This window comes from Cupressus sempervirens, chromosome 2, assembly GCF_028749045.1.
Source record: "Cupressus sempervirens isolate cs-2001-9-10 chromosome 2, ASM2874904v1, whole genome shotgun sequence".
In the NCBI taxonomy this organism is placed as follows: Eukaryota; Viridiplantae; Streptophyta; class Pinopsida; order Cupressales; family Cupressaceae; genus Cupressus; species Cupressus sempervirens.
In genome coordinates, this window is record NC_143119.1 from 148,683,042 (window position 1) to 148,702,423 (window position 19,382).

Sequence of the window (19,382 nt, forward strand, 5' to 3'; positions counted from 1 at the left end):
ATCGCGATTTTACTCAGATATCAATTTCTGAACATTTAATTGTTGTTGCAGGCCGACTTGTGGCATTTAATTTATGAATTTGTATTTAATTTGTGTTCTGGGTTGACTTGTGGCTTAGATTGGTATAAGTAGGGGTCTTGTGGAGTCTTTTAGTCAATGGGGTTGGGACGGAATGAAGGATAGATGCGAATTTGAAGAGTTAGAGTTGCGACTTAGGAACTAGAGGATCTCTTGCTGGACCTGAGGGTATAAGTGTGGATTCCTCTTGGCGTTCTTATCTAGTTGTGTATCTGGACTAGCTGAGATTGATTGTAAGTTGGATCTTGTTGGATCTTGTAGAAATGATTATATTTTGTAATAGTTGTTTGTATTTGGCCCTAACCCGAAAGGTCTTATAACCGGGCATATTGCATGTAATCAGTTATATCTATGAATAAAGAGTTGTGATTTGGTATTAGATCTTGCATTATTATTTCTTGCTGTTTTGTTTCCACTATGTGGTTATATAGTTGGGGGCTAGAACATCTCCTTTGGGGATTCTCTTGCCTTGCACTGCATTAGTTTAGTTGCTGGAATATGATTTAGAAATTGAAATTTGAAACCCTTGATTTGAGATTTTGGAACTTGAAATCCAGATTATGATTTTTGGAAATTGTTTTGGGACTATTTGGTTCAAACTTAAAAATATTTGATATTCAAAATTTTTTATTCCAAACACGTTTGGTTCAAAATACAAATATATGGTTCAAAAAATGAGTATAAAAATCACAGTGAGAAAGGCTATTTATATCTCCAATTTTTTCAAGGACCTATTTATGATGCTTCCAACTCTGCATATGCCAAAAATGTCAATGTTCATTGCAAAATAAAAATTGAAGAAAAAGTTAAAAGAAAGAGGAAAGAATTTAGATATGTGCAGTAATAGTTATTTTATTTAATCCAAACATATGAGCAAGTAATAGTAGAAATTTTTTTCTCCATTAAAAAAATTAAATTTCAAAAATTTGTGCAAAAATAGGTGCCCCCAAATAGGCATCTGAGGTCAAACCCAATTAAATTTTACTTTAGTTGAAATCCTCATTTAAAAAAAATGAGATTTAAAATGGAAATTAAAATAGGAATTTCAAATAACAAGTATTTTAAAGCCTTGTTTGGCAATGGGAATACAAGCAGAATAGGCATATGTAAATTCTTAAAATTTTGAATTCTTTGTTTGGATGCACCAAATCAAAATTGGAATACGAAATAAAATAGGAATACATATTCCAATTTTAGCCCAAAAATGAGGTTTTGCAATTCTATCCAAATAGATGGAATTGGAATACATATTCCTATTCCAGTTTTATTTATTTTAAACATAATTTTTTGGGTCCGTGAATTCCTATCAAATTTCTGGCCGAACCAAACAGAGAATAGAAATATGTACCCCCATTTTCTATTCCAGAATAAGTATTTTAGAATAGCTATTCCTATTCCCCTATTTCTATTCCCACAACCAAATAGGGCCTAAAGGAATTTCAAGTTCTTGTTTCAGAGTCAAATTGGAATACTGCGTTCTACTTTTCTCAATTCCAATTCCAACTGTGCATACCCAAACAATAGATTTGATTTTTTTAAAAATTCAGAATGCCAATTCCATTCTAATTCCAGTTACCAAACAGACAAAGTATTAAAAAAAAAGGATTTGAACCAAGGTTTCATTTCAATCTATCTTGGATTTCAGATTGGTGGCTGGCATTTTTGCTTGTGTAAAACCATCTGGCAACCAGCGGCGAAAACTAAGCATATCACCAAAATGAAGGTACTGGTGGAAGTGGCATTTGCAAAGCAGTTCACGTGTCTTTATTTTATTGTCACGCTTTGCATACATGCCAGAGAGCTCATGAATCTAATCCTTGCGAAATGAGCATTTGCATTCTTCAGTATCCAAATCATAACTGGTGGAAGCTTTCCTCTCGCATTCCAGGTATATACTAATATCATAACAAATGCCTTTGATCAATCATTAACAATGCCATTTCTATGCATTTGCAGTTACAATAACAGCTCGTAAGACTTATTTTGCTTTACCCTCTCTTTCTGTAAGTTAAAGCCTTTTCTGAAAATAAAGACCTGTTGTATTCTGCATGTTACATTTTTCTTTTCCATTTCGCATATTTGTTACTTGGTATGAAGCAGTCCACTGCTACCTATTTGCAGATTAGTATACGGACAGTTCAAGTTTGGTTAACTTTTTGAACTCATTAATAATTGTTACTGAATATGGTGTTGAGCGCACCGATGTTCGTATTGTTAAAATAAATTGACAAAGGGTTAACGGAATTCAATAATACAAAACAGAGATTCAAAAAGAGAACTTAATTTTATGGTGGTTCGCTGGGCAATCCTTTTTATTATAAACTGTTTTCGAATTTCATACAATGCAGCAACAACATCCTTTTATAAACAAGCAATATTTGGAATACGAACAGCCAAGAGATTTGGAGGGAAATTTGACTGTTCGGTTACAGATTATTACAATCTCCCAAACTCAACCACTGCTTCTGCAAACCAATAATCTTGCATTTTAATCAAGCCCGGAAAAGCTCTGCAACTTAGGCATCTCCAAGTTCTGCTCAAGAATACTCTTAATAAGTCTTTTCTAAGCAACATCAGATTTAGTAAAACTTAATGGCTGTGCTGACATTCCAAACCATAATGACAATGTAATGGGCACCTTGGAAATGCCCAAGAACTGAACCAACTGCTGAAAAAGATTCTAATGTTTTTGCATAGATTTTGAAACCATATAACATGAACAAGAAGGAATTTATGCAAACTGAAGATTGAACCACTGCCGAAATAATATAAGTTCTCAAACTAATAAAATCAAATACACAACAATAATTCCAAAGGCCAAACCCCAAGGGAATGACGTCTATAATGCCACAAGACAGGATAGATGTCCTCTAATGCCAATAACAAATCTGTAACTCACATATCCAAGTTCTTATCAAATGCCATTCACAATAATCGGATGCTAAACAATGAAGCTCCCACATCTATTTATACTTTTCCTTCACCCCTCTAGAGGGAAATAAAATATTAATTAATTGCATTTATTAGGAACTTCCCCTTTCCAATAATTAATGCACTCTCTAGAAACTTCTCCCTTGCAGTACAATAATTAATTGTGCTTTTAGAAAATTAAATTACTAGAGGCTTCCCCCTTTCCAATAATTAATGCACTGTCTAGAAGCTTCTCCTTGCAATACAATAATTAATTGTGCTTTTAGAAAATTAAATTAATTAAATATAAAGTCATCTTTTAATTTTAATTTATTTAATAACTTTATAAGAAATTAATTTAATCAATTTCTTATTTCTCCACTTAGCCTTTGGAGAACGTAAAGGCTAAGAACTCCACTGAGTTGCTAAAAGATAGGGACATTACAATCCACCCAACTTGAAATTGCTTGTCCTCAAGCAATCCAGCAACACAATGAACTCCAATCTCCACCTGGAACCCAAATGAAGTAGTATGTGATATCCTTGTAGACATTAAACAAACTGCAAACCAACATCATCAAGACCAACCACATGTTTTGCAACCTAGCACCCAAAACTTGTGCTGATGATGTAGAAGTCAGTCACCAAAAGACAACTCCGTAAAAGATCTATGAAACCTCTTCTTCCCTGTATCCACCCACATAATATATATTGGATTGGAATCTTGATCATCACCGACATGCATTGGAAAAGATGTAGCTACATCGAAATATATGGACATAGGAACAACAGTAACTGCCACAACAGAAAACTAAACCGAATCTGTAGTTGATGAAAACTCATAATCATCAACATGTGTGCCATCATTAGAACACACATCAACATCTGCATGCATATTGCTAAACTCTTTATTGGATGGTTCAACTGACACAAAAGTGGCTGCTGATATGACAGTATCCTCGCATTCTCCTAATCCACTATTGCTGCATCGCCATTCCCTGACAAAGCCTTATATGTGGACTCCTGACTCTGCACACATGATTCAACGCCAGATTGCAAATCAATAATACTAGAGCATAAACACACATCTACTAACTCCGCTAAAATGCCCACATCACCAACATCATAGCTGGGTGGCTCTATACGTGTCTTGATCCCACCTGAGGAATCAACTATCTCCTGCACTGGGGCAACACCATGAGATCTCACATACAAATCTTCAATAATAATCTTGTCCTCGAGAGAGCCGAAAGTATTAGTGGTAACAACTGCATCAATTGTCTCTGCACTAACTGTAGCAACAGCTCTGGGAGTCTCAACTTGTTGAAGCTTAGTGCTGCTATCCTCTGCTGCCACTAACACTACCACATGTCCCTGTGAAATAAGTCCATCATCAACACTGCAGATAGGACTAGCAGGTGTCATACTAAATATAGGTACATTTGCATCAGAGACTCCTGTTGCAGAAAACTCAAACTTCCTTCCTTGCAACCTTGATCTTCGCTTTCTAAAAGCAGAAACCATATACCTCGCTGCACTTTCAATTGTCTCTGGATTTGAAAAGCTCTCCCTCAATTTTTGTTGATGAAGCTCAAGTTTCTCCATACCCTCTCGCAAAGCATTCATCATCGCGCTAATTTCATCATTACTCCACTGACTTCTAGAACTGCCTGTCCTCCTATGCTTGTCCATGGCTAGAAAATGCTAGAGTGCTGGTCACTCTAAATGCAATAGAAAATCTAACAATAATATAAATTTCCTACCCCACCAGATGGTAGGAAACTGCTTTGATACCACTTTAATGGGCAGCTACCGGTTATAACTTCGTGAAGCACTTTGCAAGCAAGCTCTGATACCACTGTAATGGGCACCCTGGAAATGCCCAAGAACTGAATCAACTGCTGATAAAGATTTTAATGTTTTTGCATAGATTTTGAAACCATATAACATGAACAAGAAGGAATTTATGCAAATTGAAGATTGAACCACTGCTGAAATAATATTAGTTCTCAAACTAATAAAATCAAATACATAGCAATGAATTCCAAAAGCCAAACCCCAAGGGAATGATGTCTAGAATGTCACAAGAGTGGATAGACGTCCTCTAATGCCAAGAACAAATCTATAACTCACACATCCAAGTTCTTATCAAATGCCATTCACAATAATCGGATGCTAAACGATGAAGCTCCCACCTCTATTTATACTTTTCCTTCACCCTTCTAGAAGAAAATAAAATATTAATTAATTGCATTTACTATAAGCTTCCCCTTTCCAATAATTAATGCACTCTTTAGAAACTTCTCCCTTACAATACAATAATTAATTGTGCTTCTAGAAAATTAAATTACGAGAGGCTTTCCCCTTTTCAATAATTAATGCACTGTCTAAAAGCTTCTCCTTGCAATAAAATAATTAATTGTGCTTGTAGAAAATTAAATTAATTACATATAAAGTCACCTTTTAATTTTAATTTATTTAATGACTTTATAAGAAATTAATTTAATCAATTTCTTATTTCTCCACTTAGGCTTTGGAGAACGTAAAGGCTAAGAACTCCACTGAGTTGCTAAAAGATGGGGACATTATAGACAATACTCTTAGAAAATTGAGATGAAACCTCATTCCCCAAATGGAGACCACACTTCGTTCCATTCTCTGGTAGCCTGAAATGCTCCAATCCTCTGCTCACCTTTGTGTAATCTCCCCTTCTAAAGGATAGACTTAATGGGTCTTTAACCACCTAAGGTAGTGAAAGGGAAGGCATGTTTACATGCAACAATACACTCTTCGCTGTTGAAAGTACTTTGGTTGGACTGGAACACGAATTAGAAGTCCATCTCAGCATTCCATTTCTTGATGACAAAGCACTTTGGCTTCTCCATGGCACTAGAGATGAAGCTTGATCCCTTCACAGCTATTATTTCTATGTCAAATGCCCAAATTATTCTTTTCCCTTCATACAAATTCTCTACATGATATCTCTGTGCATTTGAGGGGGACATTTTGTGAATATAAGGGTCAAAACCTGTATCAAGCATATGGTCAGCCTCAATAGATAGTTCCCCTAAATCCCCTGAATCTGGAATCTATGCAAAAATTTGTTCCCATCTGACGGCATCATCTGGATTCTGTACAATGAGTGGTTGAAGCTAAATATTTATCTTTGAGGCTCTGTGCTGTAGCCGAGTTGGCCTGGCATTTCTCCTCAGCCTGTGGCTTCAAGTCCAGGATTCCTCCACTCATTCCTCTTGTCTTGGACGACAAATTCCACACTGAAACATTAGCTGTCCTTTGATATCTATCCTAAAAGAGAGAAATATGTACAGGAGACATGTCTGGTGTTGTGACTGTCATAAACATATCACTTTTTGGTTTGAAATCCTCAAGCGAGGCCTTCATTGGGAATGATACTTCCATAATCTCTTGAGGCTTAGCATCTTCGAAATAACTCGTAAAACATGGCAACTTCCTTCGGCTTGTGAAATTAGACTGTTCAGTCCCACGCTTACTTCCGCCATAAACTAGATCAATATTTCTTGAAACCGCCTCCTTTCCAAGCTCAATGGCTGCATCCCGATAACTACTCTTTTTCCCATGGCTGTTATCCCAAAATACACACAACCTCTTGAACCTCAATTTTCCATTGACATCTCCATTGTTTCTATGGCCATCAGATGCAAATCTCTTCTTCCATGCTTTTTTCTTCCTCTCTTTTCTTGCCCTTCACCAGCTTCAATGGCATGGTAATTTTCATTATCACCATTGGGCATAGCCTGCAACCTCGATGTTGCCCTTATTTTCAGTCTCAGCGATGGCACAGATTCTAAATCAGGATCATAAATACCTTGAGTTATTTCATCTCTCTTGTTGCCTTTAAAATCTTCATTGCCATGAGGAATGAAATGGTCTTGAAGCTCGGTGTTAAAAGCCTCATCATGAACACTGTCTTCCATAGGTGTCCTATCATCTGCCAGTACCTTTGTAATTGGAGATGTCAGTGTCTTTTTTCTATCATTGTGTGGGTCACAAACTGGGATCTGCAAATTTACAGGAAAAATTAAAACCAAACCTTTTACATTATAGCTGGGTCTCTTCAGCACAGACTTTATTATCAGGCCTTCCCAACACATGGTTGAGTTTTGAGCTGGACTTCACCCAATTGACATCTGCACTATCATCGCAAAATCTACTACCTTTAGTTGTGATACAACTCCCACTTCAGAATGAACCTCTACTACATACGAGGTGTCAGTCTTGCTGTTCCGAACAATTATTAAGGCCTCTTTTTTCACTTTCCCTATATTGGATTCAAAACTGATTTCACACCCTTGAGAACCCAATTGTTTATCTGAAATCAAATTCTTTGCAGCTGAGGAACATATCTAACATCTTTTAGCAGCCAAATATTTTCATTTTTTCGTTTTAGAAAAGACATCCTCTATGCCTATAACACCATAATAAACATTTCTACCAAGAAAAGCCTTACCAAAGTCACCAATTTGCAAGCTTTGAAAAAACTCTTTACATGGGGTGGCATGGAATGAAGCTCTTGAATCAAGCACCCAAACGTTGGTTGTAATTTCTTCTGATGTCGAGGACTTTGTAAAAAGCCCAGCTGGCTCGTTCTGTAGCTAATGGTGAAGAAGTGTTTGATTTTTGTTTTGTTTTGGGGTTTTGCAATTTTTGGATTTCTAATTGAATAATAAAATGCTGAAACAAACATAACACCAATGCAACTTCTAGCTATGCCAAAAATTGGATTCCAACAATAATTTGCAATTATGAAAGTTGTGATGTGAATATCACACAGTTAAATCCTGATATTCACATCACAATTTGACTAGCTGTGGAAATCATCTCCTACTTATCATTATGAAAGTTGCAAAGAATTATTCTCTCAATAACAATGAAATTACAATTGAGAAGAGGAACCTGGAGGAATCTGTATTGAAATCGTATTTGTAGCAGTTATAACATGAAAGGCCAATATTCCCAGCTGAATTCCAACGCCAAACAGTGAACGCTGAGCTTTCTGAAAGAAATGCTGCCTCACAAAATATAATTGCAGGCTCCCAATGTATATAAATGCAGCAGCAGCGAGTTGCCAATGATTGCAACAATAAGCAGCCTTGCAGTCACAGGAAAATTATAGTAGAGAAGATGCCCAAATCATATTATGGAAATGACTCAATTCACTATATCTCTGAAATGATTTGATTGCAAAATTCAGATCCAGGAAACCCAATCCAATTTGCTAGAGAACAGCAGCAAATTGTTGAACAATTCAAGAGGAATCAATCCTCAAGAAATTTCATAACTCAAACACTCACAAGAAATTATATCAAAAGCATTAGACATGAATGAATGAATTCCTCACAAAGCATTGCTTTTATAATAAATAAAGGTGACTTCTTCAGACACCTTTCACTTAAAAGCCTCTTTGCTTTATACTTAAGCACACAGTATAATTTATTAATTTCCTTTGGCTCCAAAAATGACATTTTCAACCATATTATGATATTTTGACACACAAGGTCATTGTTTCTTGTGCCCAAGATTTAAAACTTTTCAACCTGGCTATAATGAGATATGACACTAAGGTGGCCGATATACAATACCAACAAAAATAGCAACCTCAACATATTTAGTTGAATAATAATAATAATAAACCTGTCTTGCGAGAATGACTAAAGAAGCATCATAATCAAAATTTGACAACACGAGTGATCCCGATGAAGAAAGACAATGAATGAACTTGACGGGGTGACGTACTAAAAATAGATGCTCCATCTAAGATTTTTGGAGCTCAAACCGGAAGACAAAAATAAAAATTGAGAGCATCACTCAACTTCTCTAACTCCTCTCAGCTCATCAGAAGCAATTGTTGACTTACTATAAGTAGGAAGTCCCTCAAAATGGAGCCGAAACTTACCATAGGTGTAATGTTCCCATTTTTTAGCCTCTTAATGGAGTTCTTAGCTTTTCATTCTCCAAAGGCTAAGTGGAGAAGTAAGGAAAAGCAAGGTTTAGTGTTACCAACTTTATAAGAAATTAATTTAATCAATTTCTCCATATTTCTCCACTTAGCCTTTGGAGAATGAAAAGCTAAGAACTCTATTAAGAGGCTAAAAGATGGGGACATTACAATAGGCCACTGGAGAGCCTAATAACTCCACAACAAGGCCCTCTAAACACCAGTATTAGCCTACAAGGACCCAATAATAGATTGAATCCATCAAATCTGCCACAACTAAAAAATGGGGAAATTACAAACTTTTCATACCATTTATCCAATGCGCTCATCAAATCAGAAGTTGTGGTTCCCTTGGACATGTTAATTGCTATACAAAGATATAAGTATGTCCGAATAACTTCAAATGCTTTTCTCTAAAGAATATCCCAATTTTCATCTGACATGGCTGCTGGTTTCTTTTCTTTATTGTACATTGGGCGCCACAAATTTTCTACATAGAGATAATCCTCTTTACATCTCTCCTCGAATTTTTCTATCTTTCCTTCAACCGATATTGCTCCCACCCAAATTTCAATCTCTCCCGCCACCTAATCAAACACCTCCACAACTTTGATACCAATTGTTAAAATAGATTGACAACAATTCAAAGGAATTGAATGATCCAAGACAGATACAAAAAGAGAACTTAATTTCATAGTGGTTCACCATAAAGGCTATGTCCACTCTCAAGCACGACAATCCTTTTTATTGTCAACTAATTTCAAATTTCATACAATGCAGCAACACCAAGCATTATTTGGAATATGAACAACCAAAACATTTGGAGGGAAACTTCATTGTTGGATTTCACATTTTTGCACATACTTCCTAAAAACTCTGTTTTGTTACATTAGGAATTTGTGCTGTTGAGAGAAACTTAAAACGATACAACGATTAGTTTGGTAAATCCAAAATTCTAATTTTTAATTAATTTTGTAACATTTTTTAACATGCATCTTCGATTATTTTATTGGACAAAGAATTACCCCAATCTAGCTAAGGAAGTCTTTTACTATGAAAGCTAGAAAAGATAACGAGATACATGTATTCAGTTCATCTTCTCTCTAAATGTTTGTTAGAAAGTAAAGTCCACCAATATAATTGATGGAGGGAGAGGCTGAATCAGTTATGCATTTTAAACAACTTAAATTAACTTTATCAAATCTGAAATATATAACCAATAGATGGAACAACCACAAGATGATAACCATGCACAATGACACAAGATATGTTAGCTAGGGAAACCCTTGATTAGAGGGAAAATCCCAGTGGGAATGATGCCCACAATGATGTACTAATATAAAAGTTCTTCATGAAAGGATAAGGCCTTGTTAGGAGCCAATGAAATACAATTAGTACATGTAGTCCCTGTTAGGAGACTTTGAATCCCTGCTAGAAGATTCCAACCCTGTTACGAGTTGCTTCAACGCTGTTAGGAGTTGATAGGAAGTCAACTAAACTCACTGTCCAAATTGCTCTGCAAGCCGTTGATGTGATGGGAGTGGGTAGAGGGTCCATGGTGCGGTCAGTATACCCACAACAGTATCCCAGACCAAGAAACTTGAATGTACTGAAGCAGGAAGAACAATGGAGTAATGGAGGAAGCCCCAAACCAATTGTGTGCCAATTGTGAGGCGTAGCAGTGAGAGGTGAAGCCCAATGGTGTATGGAGGTGCACGGACACCAACAAAGCTAGGCAAGCTAAAATTGCAAAAAGGAACACAAAGACAATGCAAAGAAGCAATACATAGATGTTGTAGGAGAGTGATGCCCGAAGAGCAGAGGGAAACAAAACAAAACACCACAATAGGAAGCCTGCAAATGTCAAAAAAGGAAGAGGGTTGCCAGACTAATGCCCGAGGAGGGCGGGCAACCCGCAAGAGCTAAGCGTGAGAGCCAAAACGTAGATATCTAAGATTGCTAGTAAAAAACAGTGGGAGTAGATGGCTAGGGAGCAAAATAGAGCAAAAACAATGGCGGGAGCAAGTTTCACTAAATGACAATGCAAAGATCAAACCAAATGATAGGAACAAATTGCAAGGGAGGAATTGAAATGATACTGAGAGCAAAGTGGAAGAAAAGATGACATAAAGAACAAGCAAAACTACAACCACGGGTACAAAGCACATAAATTAAGGATGCCATGGATGAAGGGTAGCAGTATGGGAGCTAAGAACAAGGAAGTCATAACACAATAGCGCAAGAGCAATGTGGGAGCATCATGTTGGGACTAGTTAACTTGTTTTTCTTTCCTCATTCGTTTTGCGTAGTACCATTCTTGAGCAAAAGCATTATGCAAGGACATTATTTGAAATTTACATGACATAGACAACTCACATATATGCCTTGACAATCTTCAATAGCAGAAGAGGGAAGAAGGCATACTTGAAAGTTGGAGATCATATACATCAAAATTATTATTGCAGATAACATATATTACCAGCCACACAAGACTTTACGTCAATTGAATTCTCTTGACAAAAGAACTCGATCACTTGACCATGCATCAATGATCAATATTCTCTTAGTAAAGAGAGAACATAAGAGTGGGAAAAATTGAAATGACGCCTCCATGCCTAGGAGGAAACTGTTACAAAGAGAAGGAAGTGACACCATGATAAATGATTAATGAGACACAAATAATCACCATCAGGCAAGAATGAGAATCGACACAATAACATATCATAGCTAGAACACAAACATTTTATGCTGCTCAAGATACTTGAATGATGCCAGCTCAACACACAAAAGGCACATGCCGATGAATAGTCACCAACAATAATGCAACGTCAACAATGACGAAGTCCCACAAAGTCAGAGACAATTATGGTAGAAAAAAAATGGTACCACTCAGGAACAAGGAGTCACATTGACAATGAGTATAACCAGTGAATAGGAGAGGATGAATAGTTTTAGAGAAATTCCAACTGAGAACTTAGAGCTGATCTCTAGCGCAACTATCGAGAAATTCAACAGAACTGAGCTAGGTGCAAGGAGGCAATACAATAATCTAGTGTGCTATCTAAATAAAACTATTAATTTTGAAGTAAAAGATAAACGGTCATAGATCAATACCTTAGGTTGATTAACGATTCCAAACAAAAATCATACAACATTAAGTCTAATTATATTTTTTGAATTTTAGATTATGTAGAGAAAATTAATCTGTACTATAAAGTGATATGAGAAAGGCATTATTACTAAATAGAATTCATCCTACACAATATAATGATTAGGGATAGCTGATTTAAGGTGCATTTATATCGATTTCAATAAATTGAACATCTTCTTTGAAGAATTTATATATTTTGAAACCCGCTAACATAGTGGAGGACATTATATGCATGTGAAATAAATGTTGCATGTATAAAGATTGTGCTAATTTAATTACCATGAAGATGTAGGAATTCTATGTTAGCATGAATATTGAAGGCATTCGAAAGGAGGAGATTGTTCACATATTTGGGGAGATGACTGAGTGGTTGGCACTTGTATTGATTGCCTATGTGTTGCATTCATGCTTTGGTTTGTCATTGATGTCAACATATATGTATTTTGGCTATGACAGTCAGAGTTGTAGAGGTAGATTTGTTCAGCAAGGTCAAAGGATGGAGAGTTAAGGGGGCTTATATTTGTATTCAGGGATATGTCTAGATGCTATATCTATGCGTGTGGAAAGTTATATGCAGGATTGCATGAGTTTTAGTTGGATAATTGAAGACTGGTCACATGGCAATACAAAGGAAAAACTATTTACTGTTAAATCAATTGTATCTATTAAGAGAGATGGAATTCAGTTGAGTGAGCTTGGATTAAGGTTGAAGACATGTTTGTGATGATCCATTCGAGGTAGCAAAATCTAGAGTTCACTTGGTGTAGGCCGTTGAAGGATAACGTGTGATTTATTCATTGTCAACTGACTTTTTGGTTATGTTATTTTGAGATGTGTAAATGCAATGTAACATGTAATGTAATATCTTAATGAGGTCCCATATTATTCATTGTACATTGAGGAAGCCTCAAGGCTGACTCAATTAGTTATTAAGACAAGGTATAAATGAAAGATGTTTTCCTTGGTTGTAAGGGTATCATATTGTATTGTACTATTGATGTGGTTAGTGGATGTGAACTTGGTGAGATCAGAGCAGAAGATGATGATGGAAATGTGTTGAGAACTCTAAAACAATTGCATTGTCAAAGAAGTTGTATTGGTTAGTTCATCCTTGAATATATTATCCTAAAGATCTATTTTGTGGAACAATTCTAAAACAATTTGGACATTGGGTTTAGTTGACTTCCTATCAACTCCTAATTGGGTCGAAACAACTTCTAATAGGGTTGGAATCTTCTATTAGGATTCAAAGTCTCCTAACAAGGATTCACATGTACTGATTGTATGTAATTGGCCCTTAATAGGTTCACATACTTTTGCAAGAAATTTTTATGGGTACATTTTGTGGACATTATTCCCATCGTGGTTTTCCCTCTGATCAAGGGTTTCCCTACTTAACAAATCTTGTGTTATATGCAGTTGTCTTTCTGGGCCAATATTGTGTAAATTTTTTAACCATTTGATGGTTAAATTTTTTTACACAATCTTGGCCCAGAAAGACAACTGCATACTTCATGGATTGTGGAAATCTCCTATCTTCAAAATCTTGTGTTATTGTGTATGATTCTTATCTTATGGTTGTTGCGTATATTGGTTATAAGATTTGGATTTGATAAGATTAATTTAAGTTGTTTTAGCACACAACTGATCCACACCCCCCCCTCCTCAGTTGTGTTGGTGGACTTTACTTTCTAACAATTGGTATTAGAGCAAAAGGTCCTTGATCAGGAAGTTTAACATCTTAAGGAGACCCATGGCATTTAGGAAGGAAAGTCCTGAAAAAGAAGAAAAAGCATTAGTATCACATGTATAAAAGAAAAAGTCAAATTGGATCATAGATAGTGGATGCTCACATCATATGACTGGTGAGATGAGTAAATTTGTTGAATTTAACAGTTATGATGAAGGAGTAGTTAGAGTTGTTAACAATACACCATGTTCTATTAAGGGGAAAGGATCTGTTACACTTGATGGAAAAACTAACACAAAGGTTGTCTATTTTGTTGATGGATTGAAATATAACTTTACGAGTGTTGGACAACTTGTTGATGAGGGATATCTTTTGCAATTCACTGAGAAGACATGCATAATCAATGACAACAATGGTAAACTGATTGAAATAGGTACAAAGACTAAAGGTAATGTTTCTCAATTGAATCCTACCGAGAAGACATGTTTGGTTGCTAAAGTGGATGACGATTGATTGTGACGTAAGATATTCTATTATATAAACTTTGATAACATTGTGAAGATCAGTACTACAAATGCAGTAAGAGATCTACCTATGATTGTAAAACCCTCTAAATAGAGAAAGAGCTGTTTTCCAAGCAAGATATTTACTACATCAGGAAAATTGGAGATTGTGCACACAGATTTATGTGGTCCTACAAGAACAAGAGCATTTTATGGTGAAAGATACTTTATTCCTTCTATTGATGATTTTACAAGGATGATGTGGGTAGCATTTCTTAGAGAGAAATCTGAAGCTTTTGGGAAATTCAAGTTATTCAAGACTAAAGTAGAGAATGAATCAGAATTGAAGATAAAATATACAAGTTCAAACAAAGGAGGAGAATTTATGTCAAATCAGTTCAATAACTTCTGTAAAGACAATGGGATTAAAAGACAACCTTCAGCTATAAAAACACCACAATAAAATGAGATAGTAGAAATAAGGAACAAATCAGGGAGTGAGGCAGCAAGAGCTATGATGCTGGAAGGAAATGTATTACATATTTATTGGAGAGAAGCAATAAACACCGCAATATACACCACAAACATGTTAGTTTTTAGAGGACTGCTGCAAATTTATTGGTATTGCCTTAATGTCTGGTATGTATGTTCCAAATGTAACATCCTCTTAGATTTATATATAGAGAGAATAGACTATGAATAGACATGTCCCTTCATGGGACATGTCTATTCATTAATTAGATAATTAATATGATAACAAATTCAATCTCTCTCTCTCACATGCACACACACACACACACACACACACATAAATTTCTCTCATATAACAATAACTTTATATCTCAAATATAAAGAACACATATACATATATATATTATATCTCTTATATAATAGGTTTATCCGATTGAAGCTATCAAACATCAACGCTCCCTAGAAGGATAAACACATAAGAATAAATATTACTTCAACATAATATTACAAATAACTATTTTAAGGATATCTCATTTGATATCTCAAATGATTACTACCATTTGATATCACATTCAATATCACGAGTATTGGTCTTCCAAAATATCAATGATGTTCACCAAGTACTCAAAAAGATTTTTATATCACATTTGATATCAAGAGTATTGGTCTCTCAGAATATCAATATGATATTCACCAAGTACTCAAAAAAGTCTTGATATCACATTTGATATCAAGAGTATTGGTCTCCCAGAATATCAATAATGTTCACCAAATACTCTTTGAGTAATAGCCTTCTAGAATGTTGAGATGCAAGACATTCACCATATACTCAATTTGTTTGATCTCATAATACAAGTTATTGTAAGATCGTCACCTTATAGTAACTTCTGCAAATCTAAGTGACATCATTTGGAAATTGTCACTTCCTCATGATGTACACAAAGGGTAGGCCCATTAGAATCACATAGTCACAAGGTATATTCATGAATCACAGTCCTCTTTGTTGCTACATTTTATTGATTACTGGAGAATCCATCTCAACATGGTTTACTCCCTCTAAATCAATATGACCGAGATCACCAAAGGTTGATTGAATCATATCTTCTATCTGCTCCCTCCCTTTCAAGGTTACTTGAAATGTCAGTCTCTCTCTGAATCTCCCTCTTTTTCCTGCAAGAACATTCTTGGAGGAAAAGATTAAGGCAAATAATTTTTATAGTACATATATAACCAAAAATAATGAGTAGACAAATGAAAAATTTAAGAATAATAAATACTTATTTGCATATCCTTGATATTTTAGTAATGTCCCCTCTTATTGGACTCCTTGACTTCACTTCTAAATACCAATATCCCCTTTTAAGATTTCGCTTGTAAGGATACTTACAATGTTTCTCGTAAATATTCTCTAATAGTATTTGACAACTTATTGTGTGAGAATATCAACTAGTGCACTGTAACTTTGCATATGGGAAGCTCCATCTAAGAGGAAATTATTGTTGTTGACATATTCCAACCACCAACTCCAAAGTTCAACTATTGCTCTAACTTATATACTCTTGATAATATATTTAAAACAATTCAGTAACCAATAAATGGTTATTAACTTTGGTACTATTGAAATCTCTATCAACCCCTAAACAAACCATGCAGATACTGAAAATTGCAGATGTATAATGACTTTCGATATCTTCAGCGTGAGTGTTAGTGAAAACTTGTGAATAGTAGATCCCATTGGGCATTCTAGTTTGATAGCTCCTCAGTATTCGCTTAATGTCATTGTTAATGATAAAACATTATGTCGTAATTTTATTGGAAGGATCCATATCCCACCGAGAATGATTTCCAAATATCCCAAGAAAATGATTGGTGCCCATATGTGATATCGGGTGCTTCCCATCATGTTAGTAGTCTGTATACTACCGTTATCGGTCATAACCAATACTATTCATGACTCGTTTTAACGTGATACTTTTTAATGGGATAATAATTCACAATACATGAATGACGTAGTTGTGCATTGCCATAGGTATCTTCCTACGTAGACAATGATGAATAGTCAATGGACTAATTAAATCAGTTGGTGCAAGTTTCAGGTATCTCTCTACAACGTTCATAATTTGCTGGTCCTCTTCTAGATTCATAGTTCTCACAAAGTCTCTATATTTCGTTTTATCATTTCCTGTTTGTTTTATATCTTCTGCCATGTGTTTGTTGCGGATATATATTATCATTCCCTATTCGATTGGATTAGCAACCAAGGCACATTTTGAATCTAAATTCTTCTCATAATGCACTTGAATGATCTCCATACACTTTTATAAAACACTGCCATGGCTAATTTCCCATCTTTAAGTGATGGTTTCTAAAATGTCAATAGTTCTCTATGTAGGCGTAGTAGTTCAAACTTGGACCAATAAATACATAGCCACATTGTCCGCAGTGTTAGCTTGGTCAATATTAAAATAGACTCATAGTGATATTACTCCCAAGAAGCATTTTTCATATTTCTACATCATAGATCTCATTGCAGTAATCTGCAGGCTCTCCTTGCGATAATAAACATGGGAGGATCTGCACTTTTATGTTGGTTTATTCAAAATCTTTTTGATGAATTTTATTTTTGAATCCTCCAATGAACTTGGCTGTGATACCATGTTAGTTTATAGAGGACTGCTGCAAATGTATTGGCACTATCATAATGTTTGGTATGTATGTTCCAAATGCAACATCCTCTTAGATTTATATATATCGAGAATAGGCCATGAATAGACATGTCCCTTCATGGGGCATGTCTATTCATTAATCAAATAATTAACATGATAACAAATTTAATCACACACACACACATACATACATACACACATACATACATACATACATATATAAATTTCTCTCATATAACAGTAACTTCATATCTCAAATATAAAGAACACACACACACACACACACACACACATATATTATATCTCATATATAATAGGTTTATCCGATTGAAGCTATCAAACATGAATACAACAGAGTACAAATCAGGCAAGGTATTGGTAAGACACCCAATGAACTTCAGTTTGGGCATACACCTATTGTGAAATACTTAAATAAATTTTGGAAGCAAATTTTATATCAAAAGAGAAGATGACATAGGAAAGTTTGATCCTAGAATTGATGAATGCATTTTTCTTGGATATTCATTGAAAAACAAGGCATATAGATGTTTTAATAAGAGATTGAGAACAATAGTTGAAAGTAGTAATGTGAAATTTGATGAGAAATTCAAAATACAAGAAAGGATTCTTGATTACGATTCTAATGATGATGCAAGTACTAGTCAAATGTCTAACAATCTGAATGAACAAGAACTATTCTATGGAATTGATAATGATTTGCAGATTGAAGAATAGAGAGAAGAACCAAGATCACAAGTAAGAGAAGAACAAGGAACACCTGAACAAAGAAGACGTAGATATGTAGCAAGGATTCATCCTAAGAAGCATTTATTGGAAGTGCAAACAAAGGAGTTTTGACAAGAAATCATGTAAGAGATGAAATCTGTTTGATATCACAAGTTGAACCTAAGACAATAGATGAAGCATGTAAAGATAAATATTGAATAAAGGCTATGAGAGAGGAACTTGATCAGATAGAGAAGAACAAGGCATGAAAGCACTTCAGATTCTTAGATAAATGGCATCTTTGTCATTGATGTCCATGGGGAGATGTATACATGGAAAACCTTATCCAGTATATGGGGGAGAGTAGTACCTATGAGAGAGAGTATTCAAAAGCAAATTGATATCAACGAGGGAGCTTTTCAGATCTTTATTGAACCATCAATCCAGATAGGGAAGTTCATTTGGCAGTCATGGTTTTTCATCATATGTTGCCATCAATGCCAAAGGGGGAGATTGTTAGCATGAATATTGAAGGTATTCCAAAGGAGGAGGTTGTTGGCATGTTTGGGGAGATGACTGAGTGGTTGGTGTTTGTATTTTTTTTTTAATGTGTTGCATTCATGGTTTGGTTTGTCATTGATGTCAACATATATGTATTTTAGTTATGATAGTCAGAGTTGCAAAGACAAATTTATTTAGTGAGGTCAGAGGATGGAGAGTTAAGTGAGCTTACATTTGTATTCAGGGATATGTTTGGATGCTATATCTATGTGCGTGGAAAGTTATTTGCAAGATTGCATGAGTTTCAATTGGAATAGTGAAGACTGGTCATAGGGTAGTACACAGGAAACTGTTTGTAGGTAAATCAATTGTATTTGTTAAGCAAGATGGAATTTAGTTGAGTGGGCTTGAATTAAGGTTAAAGACATGTTCTTGACGATGCATTCGAGGTAGCATAATCTAGAGTTCACTTGGTGAGGGCCGTTGAAGGATAACGTGTGATTGATTTACAATCAGCCAACACCTTGGTTATATTATTTTGGCATGTGTAAATGTAATGTAATATCTTAATGAGGTCCTATATTATTCATTGTATATTGAGGAAGCCTCAAGGCCAACTCAATAGGACAAGGTATAAAGGAAGGATGTTTTCCTTGGTTGTAAGGGTATTATATTGTATTGTATGTGATAACCCTAATTGGTTATAGTT

At 35.2% G+C, this 19,382-nt stretch overlaps 1 protein-coding gene across 1 annotated transcript in view; it reads left to right on the top strand.

Annotated features, from left to right (window-relative positions):
• The first annotated feature begins 1,688 nt into the window (after positions 1-1,688).
• LOC149571479 (inositol-pentakisphosphate 2-kinase-like) overlaps positions 1,689-19,382 on the top strand; it is a 48,789-nt gene continuing 31,095 nt past the window's right edge. The window contains 1 exon segment of the mRNA XM_089812997.1: positions 1,689-1,966. The gene's annotated coding sequence lies outside the window, so the exon portion shown is untranslated.